The sequence below is a fragment of the Acomys minous genome (assembly GCF_964271855.1).
Source record: "Acomys minous genome assembly, chromosome: 1".
Classification (NCBI taxonomy): domain Eukaryota; kingdom Metazoa; phylum Chordata; class Mammalia; order Rodentia; family Muridae; genus Acomys; species Acomys minous.
In genome coordinates, this window is record NC_140483.1 from 154,064,413 (window position 1) to 154,078,885 (window position 14,473).

The window sequence follows — 14,473 nt, forward strand, 5'->3', positions numbered from 1 at the left end:
CCCTGCCATTTCCGCCATGAGCTTTTTTTCACCCTCTCTTCTCTCTTCCTCTCTTGGTCCCTTCGTCTCTTCCTCCCGTGCTCCCTCCTTCTTTCTCCTCTTATAGCCTAGTCCAGTCTACTGGCCGTGTACAATCTACTAGCTCCTCCCTCTGCTCAGGACTATGCCCTGATGCCTCCGCCTCAACCATACCTTGGAGTAGTCAATGTCTTCAACTGTTATAGACTTGAGTCGAATTCCCTAGACTCCTCATGGTAGAAAGAGAGCTGACTCCCAAAAGTTGTCCTTCAACCTATTTTATGTGCTTTTTAAAGTAAATAAGTACATAAATACAATAAAAAAAAAAAATAGAACTTCTCAGGCTCCCCAAATGAGTCCTTAGTGTGTGTGTGTGTGTGTGTGTGTGTGTGTGTGTGTGTGTGTGTGTGCGTATTATTTTTTTTTATACAGAATGTCTAGCCCAGAGTGGTCTCAAACTTACTATACAGCTGAGAATGACCTAGAACTAATTATGTTTTTGAAACTATTGCAAATGTTATTTTTAAGTGACAACTTTACTAAAACGGAACTCAATACAGAAAGCTCATAATTTTAAGGTGTACAATTCAGTGGCTTTTAGTATATTATTCATGGCTATGAGCAGGAATAATCAAATTCCAGAACAACTTTTATTATTATTATTATTATTATTATTATTATTATTATTATTATTACTATTATTATCATCACCTCCCTTGTGTCTTCCCTATTTCCTCTCAACAACTTGTAAATAGGATTACACTGAGCACATGACCTTTTGTGTTTGTCTCCTTTCATTTAGCATAATGTGTCTAAGACTCCCCTGTGCATTACTGTATATAGGGACATTTGTTTCTATTGTTGTACCTCAGAGTGTGGATGATTTGAGTCAGCTACAAGGTCAGAGGGCCTGGTTTCCATTCGAGACTACTTCTACCTCTGACACCTACCACAGAATCACGAGGCTCCCAAAACCACCTTGGATTTTGACAATTCACTAGAAAGACTAACAGACCTCACTGAAGCATTTTTCTACCATGGTGGCCTTTTATTATGGGTCAAAGACATGACTAAAGCGCATTAAGAAATGTATAGAGCAGAGTCCAGCAGAACTCCAAACCCGACGTCTCTACCGTCCTTCAGCTCCTGCCTTCACCATGCAACCCTGTGACTGGAACACTGCCAATTAGGGGAGCTCACCCGTATTTTTGTGTCCAGACATGACTAATTGGTTGATTGGTTGAATCCCTGTGTCACTTATCTCAGCCTCCAGGTCAACAAGCAAGGGTCCATCCAAAGTCGCACTGTTGGTTTCTGATATGGCTCCATTCCATGGGGCCAAGTAAGGGGGTGACCAACTCCCACTTCAGATCACTTTGTTGAGACTATCCACTAAGAACCAAGGCCCCAAGGCAAACAAAGAATCTCCCATCAGCCATAACACCCCAGAAGAACAAAACAGAAGTACATTCCTGAAGGGAGCCCAAAGACCCGACCTTCTTTTGGACAAAGCTTGATTCTCTACTCCACATACTCGTAGGAACGTACCACATTTGAATGTTCTATACCTTCAGGTTTTATTCTAATGCTTAATCCTTCTATGAACAGTTAGGTACAAGTCTCTATGCAGTATTTCTTATTTGTATGGGGGGAGTGCTGGAAATTGAACCTGGCACTCAAAGCTGGGTTTTCTTCAAGAGCAGCTGGTGCCCTTAGCTGCTGAGCCATCACTCTAGCTGCTTAACAGTAGTTTTTTTTTTTTCATTTTTAAAATATATTTTATTAATTTATTCATATTACATCTCAATTGTTAATAGTATTTGTTAATTTTCATTTGCTCTCTATTCAACACAGTCTTACTTTTTAAGGTTTTCTTTACTGTAATGGTTTTGTCAAAGAGGGGCTAGAGAGAGGTCCCACAGTTGAGAGTGAACAAGGCTCTTGCAGAGGACCCGAGTTCGACTCCCAGCACCTACACCAGGCGTTTCACAAACCTCCAGGGAATCTGATGTTTCTTCTGGCCTCCAATGGCGTCTCCGCTCACTAGTGCACAACCTGCTCCCACTCTCCTCCCCCCACAAGCATCTCAGGTCCTCAGAAGAGCAGGCTGACTGATTGCTCCAAATTAAACCTAGGCCCAGTTCAGCCTGGTCCACACAGAAGGATTTCTGGTGGGTAGATAAAAGCCAGCACTCCTCGGGGAACTTGTGAAACGGGTTCCCACCTGCCAAACGGGAGTCATTTCCTTTACTTGAGGCCCTGCAACTGACAGATATCTACGGTGCCTTCAGCATCTCAAAGTCCATGCTAGCCTTCAGGTTCCCTCTGTGCCCACTCACAAGTGCTCGCTGTACATTTTAATGCCCGTTTCCTCCCCTCCAGCTCACAAACGCCCTTCCTCCCCAGACACCCACTACCCTCATGACCCTTGAGACAACCCCCACAGGCCATGCGGTTCTCTCTGCTTTCCTGGAGAGACGGCCTTGGTAGTTTGAAATAAGCTTTTCCTTTTCTACCTATAGAGTGGTCTCTTCAGTTTCTTTACTGTGCCCCTCACATTCAATATATACATATACGTATATATATATGTGTATGTATGTATGTATACACACACACTCTTCAAAGGAAGAGAGGTAAACATACATGTCTGGTCATCCAGAAGTTATTTGCAGTAAACTTCCTAATATATGAATTTATTGATATTCTTCGTTTTGTTTTGTTTTTTCTAGACAGGATGTCTCTGTGTAGTCCTGGCTGTTCTGGAACTCACTCTGTAGACCAGACTCGGAGATCTGCCTGCCTCTGCCTCCTGAGTGCTGGTAGGAGAGCGATCACCACCACAGCCCAGCTCTTAGTGATTTTCTTTTCATCGTGAGTGAAAGAATCCCAGTTGAACTAACCTAAGCAAAAACTCTTAATTCATCTTCTGAAAAGAGCTTCTCATGGAACATTAGCAAAGAAATACAAGACCCGGGGACGGACTGCAATGGAGGGGACTGTCACCCTGCCTCCTGTCCCTTTACTGTATGTGCTTTACTCCCTTCCCTTGGTAGGTTCCCAGACCTTACAGCTAAGTTTCCTCACTAAAACTGGCTTAAAAGGTTGGGTACCAACAGTTCATGAGATTCCATGGTGCAAGCCCTGCTGCCTGGAAGTGACTGGTCTGTCTTGACCTGGGGCGCCACAATATTCTGAAAACATTTCCTGCCTTCCAAGGGACTGGAATTTTTGCTGAATCTCGCGGCCAGAGTTACCAATAGCCTGGAAGTCACTTAAGACTTAACTGCTAGTCTACTGTTAGTTTAGCCTGCCTTCAAGAGAGCAGTGCAGCAACCAACCTTACTAATCTTGGATTTCCCGTGTGATCAATGTTTACAACCTAAGCTAATGCAGAGTGGTGTCTTAGGTTATATACTTTCCAATATTTTCCAGACAGTGCATGTGTATCATTTGCTGAAAGCAGCAAATACAGAAGTCTAAAATCTACCCTTTATGGATAACTGGTGAATTAACAGGGATTGCTATCTGGGTCACTTGGGATCAACTGGAGCCAGTGACTTAAACCCTTGTAAAACTCTGTAAAAGATCTGTAAAGATCCTGCTTCTTCCCCGTGTGATGCTTCCTATGATGCTCGAGTAAAGCGAAGCCCTTTGTTAGGGACAGACACCACTCACACCCAAACACACAGCTCAAACAGCAGACAGGCGCGCGAGAACAGATACACACAACAGACTCCTAAAACAGCCTCCGGCCAGGCACAGATTCAGATCACACAACACAAAAAGACAGAGGACAGAAGACAGAAGACACAGCGAGCACGGCTCAAACCTGGACCCTTTCTTGGTTATGTGATTCCAAGGGGCTTGCTTTTAGTTCTTTCCTTAATGTAATGCAGATGCATTATTGGTGACTTGCAGTTACTTACTAATGTCTTACAATCCATGTATTGACCCTCCCAGTATACTTAGCCTAGGTCTGGCCAGGGGAAAGACATGAAGAGCCTGGATAACTTGGCTAAAAGACAAATGGTCTCCTGTTAGCAAATGGCCGATAATGACTCGTCGCTGTTACAATGTGGATTGGCAGGGAGAGTTCTAGGAATGAGGATATACCAGCGGGTAAATATGATACGTAACACTTTGCACTAAACAACCCTTGTATGACTTTCTATATCACACTAGCTCCTCTGTAATCTGCTCACCTCTCCGTGTGCAGTTCTCTCTCTGAGCTCCCATCAATCACGTCCGGCACTTGCCGCATGTCCTGAATGCTCACGCACATGTCTTTCTCATTAGACTGTAAACGGCCCAAGGGCGGGGAAACGTGTCCTTATGCTAGCTACTTTTGCTGATCTGTGACCGAATACTTGACAGAACTACTGAGAACTGAGAATAATTTGTTCTTCTCACAATTTCAAGTCTAGTCCATGCTTGCTTGGCCCCATGACCTTGAGCACAACATCACGGCCACAGCAGCCTTTACTTCACAGACGACAGGGAACAGCGAGAATAAAGGCAACTTAGGCAGAACCTTCTAAGCTTCCACCAGCCAGGCCCCACGTCCCCAAGTTTCCATCACCTCCCCAGACAGCGGCATCATCCGGGAGCAAACATATCCACCCCACAACAACCATGTTGCCTGGTAAACCTCCTCGGGTCTAGTCTACATTGGAGGGAAGGAAGGATTCCTTGCTGCTGGTAGACTTTAATATGCAGCTCAGCTAAACATCCATGGAAGCAAGCGTGTGGAAAAGATGGCGCTGACTCATCCCTTTACACGCCTCATTTCCTGTTCATTCATAAGACCCGTGTTTCTCGGATGCTCTACCCCCAGGTGACTGCATCCCGGAGGGCTGTGTCCAAGACTCTGACAGGCCCTTACATTGTTCTGACTTGCTCACATGGCTCTTTTAAAATGGATAAGAGTGAGGAATATTGACGGCGTGCCAAAGTGGATGATGGAAAAAGAAGCACGTATTAGCCGGTTCAAAAGATTTCTCATGCTTTGATTTTCTCTGGCAGGTTTGTTGGGGGGGAGGGGGAGGGGTTGAACTCTAAGCACTCACGGGAAATTTTTAAATCAAATTATGCTTTTGCATCATGGCAACTATTTCATAAATACAATTTGTTAATATCAGCCACAATATCAGGAGGACAAGCTACAAACCTTAGATCTTCCAATAAAACATATGTTGCCTCACATTGTTTAAATCATGCTGCCTGCACCTGGCCAAATAGGCTGACTCTCCAAACTAGCCTCTCTCTCTCTCTCTCTCTCTCTCTCTCTCTCTCTCTCTCTCTCTCTCTCTCTCTCTTTCTCAAATTCATCTGTCTTGGGTTCTTATTTGTTATAGCTTTAATGTGGCCTGCTTAGGAGACTTTATGTTCAAATAACATTTTTAAAAAATCAGGCTGGGGATGAGGCTCAGTTAAGAGTTCTTGCCCAGCGTGCAGAAAGCCCTGGTGTTGACCCTCAGTGACCACATAAGCCAGCCATGATGATAGATGCCCACAGTCCCAGAGCTCAGGAGGCAGGAGAAGGAAAATTAGGGTTCAGGCCATTTCTATCTCTTAAAAAAAGAAGAAGAAAGGGAAGAAGGAAAACAAAGTTGAGGAGAGAAGAGAGGAAAGCAAGCTGGACTTTAGCTCATGGCTCTCAAATTTCAAGGACTTGAGTTGTGACTTGTCAGTGGCTCACATAATGTCACCAGAATCTGGCCTTTCTTCTCAGCATCTCAGGTTCCATTCTCAAGTGTCCCCTCAATGTCCTTCCACCTTCTCGGCTTAAAATCCAGCAGACAGAAAGAGATGAAGCCCAGAGCCTAACTGTCCCTGGGGAAGATGCCCACAGCTAAACCAGTCATAGTAAAACAGTAATGGATTCTAAGACCAATAATTAGCTAACTTGCACCCAAGCTGAAGCTGTCTATGGGGCCAGCCTGCTCTAACCCCCAGGACTGATGCAGATGCCAGCACATGTCTTCTCAAAAGGGTACAGAGATGCTGGGCAGTAAGTCTGCAGGCAGCACTGGGCTTGAGTTTACAAGCTGCTCAGAGATGAGATCACTTAAAAGGGCTGGAAGCTTTCCGATGTCTCTCCATTGACATTCTAACATGGCTTTGGGTCTCTTATCACTCTGAGAGACTCTTGCTTCTGCGTTGTTGTTTTTACTTTAATTACATGTGTGAAAAGGACAAGGCAGTGCACGGCTTCCTCCATCTTGTATTCTTGTTGAGGCCATTTCAGGTATAACTAGAATTTTCTCTCCTTCAAGGAAAATTCCGTGGAAAATTGTTCAGTTCTGTTCTAGGAACCCAAGGTCAAGATGCCCCAGCTAACTTATTTCAGCTTCTGCTAAACGGCTTGCTTGTGCAAACTTTCCTCACACAATTGCTGCGAAAAACACCAGGATGAATTTTGCCTTTAAAAAACCCCATACCCTAAAGCCTCAGTGTTATACTTGAGTCCTGAATCCCGAAGTATAGCCCAGCAGGATGGAATAAAGACTTCCAGGTGGCCATAAACTGTGTCTGAGTGGTCATCTCTAGTGGGCCCCTGTAACCAGGTATATAGAAAGTCATTTTATGCTAAAACTGAAAATACTAGGGGTTGACTACTGACCAGAGTAGAACCAGGTTGATCTTTTCCCAAAAATACTGACACTTAAACCCCAGCAGAACATTTTTTCCCCTTTTGATTTATTTTTTGAGACAATGTCTCACTAAGTACCCCTAGAACTCTCTACATAGACCAGGAGAACTTCAAAATTGCAACAATCCTCTTGCCTTTGCCACCTGTACTGAGCTCACAGATATGAGCCACCACACCTGGCTACTCCCTTATTTCTATATCTCAAACACAGAGAAGCCCTGTCTCAAAAAAACCAACAACAACAAAAAACTGTCTTTTTTTTTTTTTAATGACTTATTTTTATTTTATGTGCATTGGTGTGTTTTTCCTGGAACTGAAATTACAGACAGTTGTGAGCTGCTTTGTGACGACTCGAAATTAAACCCAAGCTCTTTGGGAGAGCAGCCAGGGCTCTTAATTACTACGCCATCTCTCCAGCCCAGGAATGATGTCTTTGTGTCACCCAAGCTGGCAAGTGGGGTAACAGGTGAGGTACTGAGCAAGAAAGTGTATGCCTTTAGTGAACCCACATTCCACACCAGAGTGTCTGCAAAGAGGTAGGAAAGGCCACATGCCAGGGGGGATGGGTACGTGACTCTGTGCATTCGTATTCACTCATGTTGGGGTGCACATGCCAGGTGTCCCCTTCAATCACTCTTCAGCTTATATATCGAGGCAGGGTTTCTGAGTACTGAATTCAGCTTGCTCTGGGCAAAAGCAGCAAATGTTCTCACACACTGAGCCATCACCCTAGGCCCCTTTCATTTTATTTTCTAAAAGGCAGGTCAGTCATGGAACACTTTTTGTTGTTGCTGTTGTTTTGGTTTGGTTTTGGTCTTTTTTTTGAGGGGGGGGTCGAGACAGGGTTTCTCTGTGTAGCCTTGGCTGTCCTGGACTCGCTTTGTAGACCAGGCTGGCCTCGAACTTACAGAGATCCGCCTGCCTCTGCCTCCCTGAGTGGTGGATTAAAGGCGCGCACCAGCATGCCCGCTGCGGGTACGGGGTAGCTCTTATTCTTAACATTAGTGTAACTACAAACACCCACCCTCAGACACAAGCTTTGAGCCCGGAAATGTTTATCCTTATTTCCAGTGTCCTGTTCTTGAAACAAACAGGGAGTGGGGGTGGAGTGCAGGTGGAAAGTTTCTTCCTGGACCAATGCCAGCATCAGAGGGCGGAGCTTCAAGCCGCAAGGGGGATGGAGAGGCAACCGTCCAGGGAAGAGAACAGGCAGTTACCTCCCCACTACCCTCCTACCTCCCCTCCCCGTCAAGTCCTCCACTGACTCAGCACGGATGGAACAGGCTTTGGCGTGGTAGAGTGTTATCCATTTTCTTGTTTTTCATGTTCCAATCTGTGGTTCCAGAAGTACGCACGAATTTGCATAGTATTTGCAAATACTGCTCATGAGCCTGGTAAGGAACAGTTGGCAACACTGAACATTTAAACAGCTCTTATTACTCTTAAATTGAGACAAGGTGGGTCTAGATTTCACTCTCAGGACCCAGTGATACTGCCCTACATGAACAAATAAATGACTATCACAGTGATAGCTGTGAACAGTTCTATTTTTAGAAAAGTTTTTAATAAAATTTAATCAAATATTTACAAAATTAATTAACTAAGCCAGTTTTATTTACATAATTTGGCATTAAAAGGGTGATATTCAGTAATAAAGTTTATATTTTATGTTTTATTTTAATAGACTTGAATATTTTAGAAGACAATTATGGACAAATCTATGCAAATAATTTTGATTTGTGAATTTTAATTTAGTCAGTCCATTTACAGAGATGGAAATTTAAACCAGTGAATTCTATACAAATTCTAAGCTACATTCCTGGTCCTCATTTTTGGTTTTTTTGGTTTTGTAATTTACATTTTAAAATAGTATATTTAAAATTCATACCCTTTAACTACAATCACGTTTCATTTAAAATTGGTATTACTTTTAGTGTATGCATGATGTGTTTATGTATGGTCAGTCAGAGTGCAGTGTTGGGGAGTTGGCTCTCTCCTTGCACCGTGTGGGTCCCGGGAACTGAACTCAGGTCATCAAGCTGGATACAAGTGCCTTGACCCACCAAAGCATCTCCCTGGCCCCAATCACATTTTATTTTTAATCTTATAGCCAAAATCTGGCCATCTGTGTCTGTGTATGTGTATGTCTGTGTCTGTATGTGTCTGTGTGTGTGTGTGTGTGTCTGTATGTGTCTGTGTGTGTGTATGTGTGTGTATGTGTGTCTGTGTGTGTGTGTGTCTGTATGTGTCTGTGTGTGTGTGTCTGTATGTGTCTGTATGTGTCTGTGTGTGTGTGTGTATGTGTCTGTGTGTGTGTCTGTGTGTGTGTGTATGTGTCTGTGTGTGTGTATGTGTGTGTCTGTGTGTGTGTGTGTGTGTCTGTGTGTGTGTGTGTCTGTGTGTGTGTGTCTGTATGTGTGTGTGTGTGTATGTGTGTGTGTGTGTGTGTGTGTGTGTCTATATGTGTCTGTGTGTGTGTGTATGTGTCTGTATGTGTCTGTGTGTGTGTCTCTCTGTGTGTGTGTGTGTGTGTATGTGTGTCTGTGTGTGTGTGTCTGTGTGTATGTGTGTGTGTGTGTCTATATGTGTCTGTGTGTGTGTGTGTGTATGTGTCTGTATGTGTCTGTGTGTGTGTCTGTGTGTGTGTGTGTGTGTGTCTGTGTGTGTGTGTGTGTGTATGTGTCTGTATGTGTCTGTGTGTGTGTCTGTGTCTGTGTGTCTGTGTGTGTGTGTGTGTGTGTGTGTATAGTCATCTATAGCTCATGCATTTCTGTGTTGTCTGTGGGAGTTTTATGTGAGGATAGAGCTGAATAACTTTCAAAGAACGCAAATGGCTCGCAAAAACATTTTTTATTAGCTGGTAATTTTCAGAAAAGACTGGCCACCGTACACTTTTTAGGTGGTTACTGCCAATAGGACACAAATTATGTAAATATGTTTAGTATAACAACATAATTTTGTTGAAAGGAATACAAGGAAAACAGATTTTATGGGCCATGTGCATAACATTGTATAATTTATGTTTTTACCCATCCAGACATCGCTGACTTCTCAGCAGAACACCCAGACGTGTGCAGTGATAATTAAATTTCATCATCTTTAGGAGTCTGCCAGCTTCCAGTTTTCTACAAGTCAGAATTTCCACATATCCTTCTATTTGGGGAAGAGCGTTCTCCGATTTGCAGCAGGTTTTGTTTGCTTTTGTCACACACTGCAAATACAGAGAGGACCTGCCAGAGTGTGCTCAGAAGTACACCGGGTTCTGCAGACAGGGCCACACATGGCTGCTGCTGCTGCTGCTGCTGCTGCACAGGGAGATGGCTCCCTGCGCCTTGGATGGTAGATTGTTGAGGAGAACTCTGTACCAGAGCAGTGACACACCTCAGTCTGGTCCAGATTTGCTGGCCACCGGCACATTTCAACAGGTAACAAGCTTTCCAGGTCTCCTGGCCCTCTGGCCAGCCCAGAGCTCCTAGGGAGTTTGGGAGGCTCTGGTCCAGATGAAGCCTTTTAGCCATAGCAGCCTGGGAGTCCTCCAACAGCTGTGGTCTAAGCTATTTATTTTGTTTGAATGAAGTACTGTTTAATCTGAAGTGCAAGTAGGTGTCCTGTGTTTTGTCGGCAAACATCCATTCTAGATTAACTGGTCCTGTCAAAATGAGCGTTATATAGCCATCTATGCTACAGTTGAAAAGATCAGGGGTCCTCCCGCCCCCCCCCCCCCACCGTTCTAGATGCCTCTGCCCTGTGTTTATCAGTCTGTGCTCTCTGGGTGAAGCCACTTCCCACAGGCCCGGAGCTGAAGGAAGGTGGGTCAGTCCAAGGGGATCGGCCACACCCACGCAGCAGGGCAAGGCTCCTCCTTGGAGCACCACTGAGAACTGAGGCCAGTTGATTCCAAAGACATCCCCTAGCAGCTGACATTCCGGTCCAGAATGTTCTTTACAAGACAGGGCTTCTAATGTTGCTTTCGGTCGCACCTTTGATCTTGGGGGCTGAGCTCAAGAAGGCTGACAGATGAGGAAATAATACCCATCGAAACTGCCCAACACCTTCTCTATGCCACATATTTTGCTAAGAACCTTCTGTGTGATTTAACACACACCGCTGGAGCAACTTCATGGTGCCTGCTACAGTCCTCACTTCCAGATGAGAAAACCGACAGGGAAGGAAAATACCTTTTCCAAAGGCTCACGGAGAGCTTGAAAGACACAAGGCCAGATGTTTCCAACCACCATGCTATCACACACACACACACACACACACACACACACACACACACACACACACACGGGGAGAGGGGAGGGGGCACAGGAGCAGAGTATAGAGAAAATAGCAAGAACAGCAGGGTTATAAGGAGAGTGAGTGGTGGCTAGGGAGGAGAGTGTGATCTGGTGGGAGTCCAGGGGAGGGGGAGGGGAGAGTGTGATCTGGTGGGAGTCCAGGGGAGGGGGAGGGGAGAGTGTGATCTGGTGGGAGTCCAGGGGAGGGGGAGGGGAGAGTGTGATCTGGTGGGAGTCCAGGGGAGGGGGAGGGGAGAGTGTGATCTGGTGGGAGTCCAGGGGAGGGGGAGGGGAGAGTGTGATCTGGTGGGAGTCCAGGGGAGGGGGAGGGGAGAGGGGCTAGGATGCTAGCGTGGACTTTGAAATGTGTAACAGGCACTTGCAATACTGAAATGAGCTAATTAAAGGCAAGTTAAAGTATATAAACGCAGGGTTATTGGGAGCAGCTCTCAGCGGGTTCACTGGTTCCAAAAAGGGGGCCAGAGAAGTTGCCACGCATGGGGAGATAGAAAAGCGCAAGCCCAGAGAGAAAGGGGGTGGGGGTGGGGGCGGAAGAAAGAGAGAGGAGAGAGAAAGAGAGAGAGAGAGAGAGAGGCGGGGGGGGGGGTGGGGGGGTGGGTGGGGGTGCGGACTGGATTTTATAATGAAGAGCTGCTGGGAGAAGGGAAGCCCGCCTCTGGGCTGGAGAGTTGAGAGTATAGGGCAGGTATTGCCAACCGTACCCTGCAGCAGGTAGGGCCCCAGGGATGCTGGGAGAAGCTGGAGGTCCGGGTTCAAAAAACTCCTCAGCTGCTGGTCCCAGGTCTGAAGCCCATCAGCGGGCACAAAGTGGAGGGTGGGTGCCCCACCTGCAGAAATGGGCTTTCATTGGCTGTAAGCCACAGTTATCTGCTGTAACAGCATCAGTTAGTATCTCAGACACTGTTTAAGATCCCGGCCACACGCGAACGGGGGCTCCTTCCCTTTCGTGGTGTTTCCCAAGCCCCACGCTTCTAGGACTTTGTGAGAACCTGCTTACTCATCTTGTCCCCAGTAGGTGGACCTGGGTGCCTTGACCTACTTGAGTTTTCCATCCCAAGAATTTCCCCAGCACTTTGGCTAAATGAAGGGATTGATAGCCAATCCTTTTAAGTTGACAAATCAGCATCCTCCTAGATGCTTTTCAGTCTACTAGTATCTGGGGTGTAACTGTCGTGGTCACACCAAGGCTATTACCTCCCTGGGTGTCATCTCCACTGTACCTTAAATAAAAGATCACCTCCTTTGAAATAGGTCCACAGTCTCTGTAAGTTCAAATACTCAGATCTGTTGTTTATACAGTAGTTGGTAAATCAAGAGACAAGGAGTCTGTCACTGATGACACTCATTCTTAGTCACAAATTAAGAGGGAAACATTAACAGTGACGTTTCCCCAGATGGAAATTTTTTAAAGGTCACTGGCCATTCTGATGCCATAATTGCAAGGCTGTGTTTGTGTTCTCCTTGTCCACAGTTCCAGGCTGTTAGCAGTGTCAACACCGAAAGGCTGGCTGGGCGAACGTCTTATCTAACTCGGAGAACGAACTGCTTCTCTGACTATTTACTATTGGGCTCAGGGACTCTCAGCCCGAGGGCCAGCAGGCTGCAGATTAAAATCTCAGATCGAGGGACACCATGAAAACAGTTTGATTGTATTTTGGAAAAAAAAAATTTCTAACACATGATACAGAGATTTGCATGTAAGGCCTAGGCTGGCAGGCAGAGGGGGGATGGCGCAGGGTGGGGGGAGGGGCTGCGGAACCGAGGACAATGGGCATGTAGCTGACAGCCAGGGCCTGCTGCTCCTGTGACAAACTTGGTGCCGTATGGCTTCCACTGCAAATGCGAGTTAACGTCTGTTTTAAGGTAACAGAAGATTTTAACTTTAAATTTTGAATCGCTATTACCACAGCACATTTTTTTAAAAGGAGAAAGACATGGCTCCCGGATTAAGAGTGCTTGCTGACTTCAGTTCCCCAGCACCTAGGTGAGCCTGTAAGCCCAGGGTTGGTATGTGGACACCAGTGGCTCCCAAGGGCTCACTGGCTGCCAGCCTAATGAAAGCAGGGAGCTTCAGATTCAGAAAAAGCCCAGGCTCCAAATAATAAACAAACAAACAAGTAAATAAATAAAAGGTGAAGAGTGATAAAGGGAGACTGATATATTCCTCTGGTTTCTGTGTGGGTACACATGGGTGCGCATGCATACACTATACACACACACACACACACATGTTCACTCACACAGAGTCACACACATGCGTATACATACATGTGCTCTCACACACACATCTAGGGTAGAAGATGATTGAGGAAGATGGCTGACATCGTCTTCTGGCTGCCATGGCACACGCATGCATACACAACGTGGGACGATTCAATTAAAAAGATAAAAGACAAAGTCAATTATTTTCTGAAGCTTGGACATATGAAGGGGAAGGAGAGGGGTGGGGATTAAGAGAGTCAGCAGGTTGGGGGAGTCGGGGGAGATGCTGGAGAGATGGCTCAGTGGTTAAGAGCACTGGCTGCTCTTCCAGAGGATGCAGGTTCAATTCCTAGCACCCACATGGCTGCTCATGACTGTCTGTAACTCCAGTTCCAGGGGGTCTAACACCTTCACACCTATGTATATAAGATAAAATAAAAAATAAAACAAAAGAGAGTCAGCAAGGGAGCTGGAGGTTTTTCCTTTAAGGTGGGAGGGGCCTGAGCATATTTTAAAGACTGGTAGGCCAACCTAGAGGAGCTGCAGGCGTGGACAGTGCATAGAGGGATGGACAGTGCATAGAGAGATGGACAGTGCATAGAGGGATGGACAGTGTATAGAGGGATGGACAGTGTATAGAGGGATGGACAGTGCATAGAGGGATGGACAGTGCATAGAGGGATGGACAGTGCATAGAGGGATGGACAGTGCATAGAGGGATGGACAGTGCATAGAGGGATGGACAGTGCATAGAGGGATGGACAGTGTATAGAGGGATGGACAGTGCATAGAGGGATGGACAGTGCATAGAGGGATGGACAGTGTATAGAGGGATGGACAGTGTATAGAGGGATGGACAGTGCATAGAGGGATGGACAGTGCATAGAGGGATGGACAGTGTATAGAGGGATGGACAGTGCATAGAGGGATGGACAGTGCATAGAGGGATGGACAGTGCATAGAGGGATGGACAGTGCATAGAGGGATGGACAGCGTATAGAGGGATGGACAGCGCATAGAGGGATGGACAGTGTATAGAGGGATGGACAGTGTATAGAGGGATGGACAGTGCATAGAGGGATGGACAGCGCATAGAGGGATGGACAGTGCATAGAGGGATGGACAGTGTATAGAGGGGTGGACAGTGCATAGAGGGATGGACAGTGCATAGAGGGATGGACAGTGTATAGAGAGATGGACAGTGTATAGAGGGATGGACAGTGCATAGAGGGATGGACAGTGCATAGAGGGGTGGACAGTGTATAGAGGGATGGACAGTGCATAGAGGGATGGACAG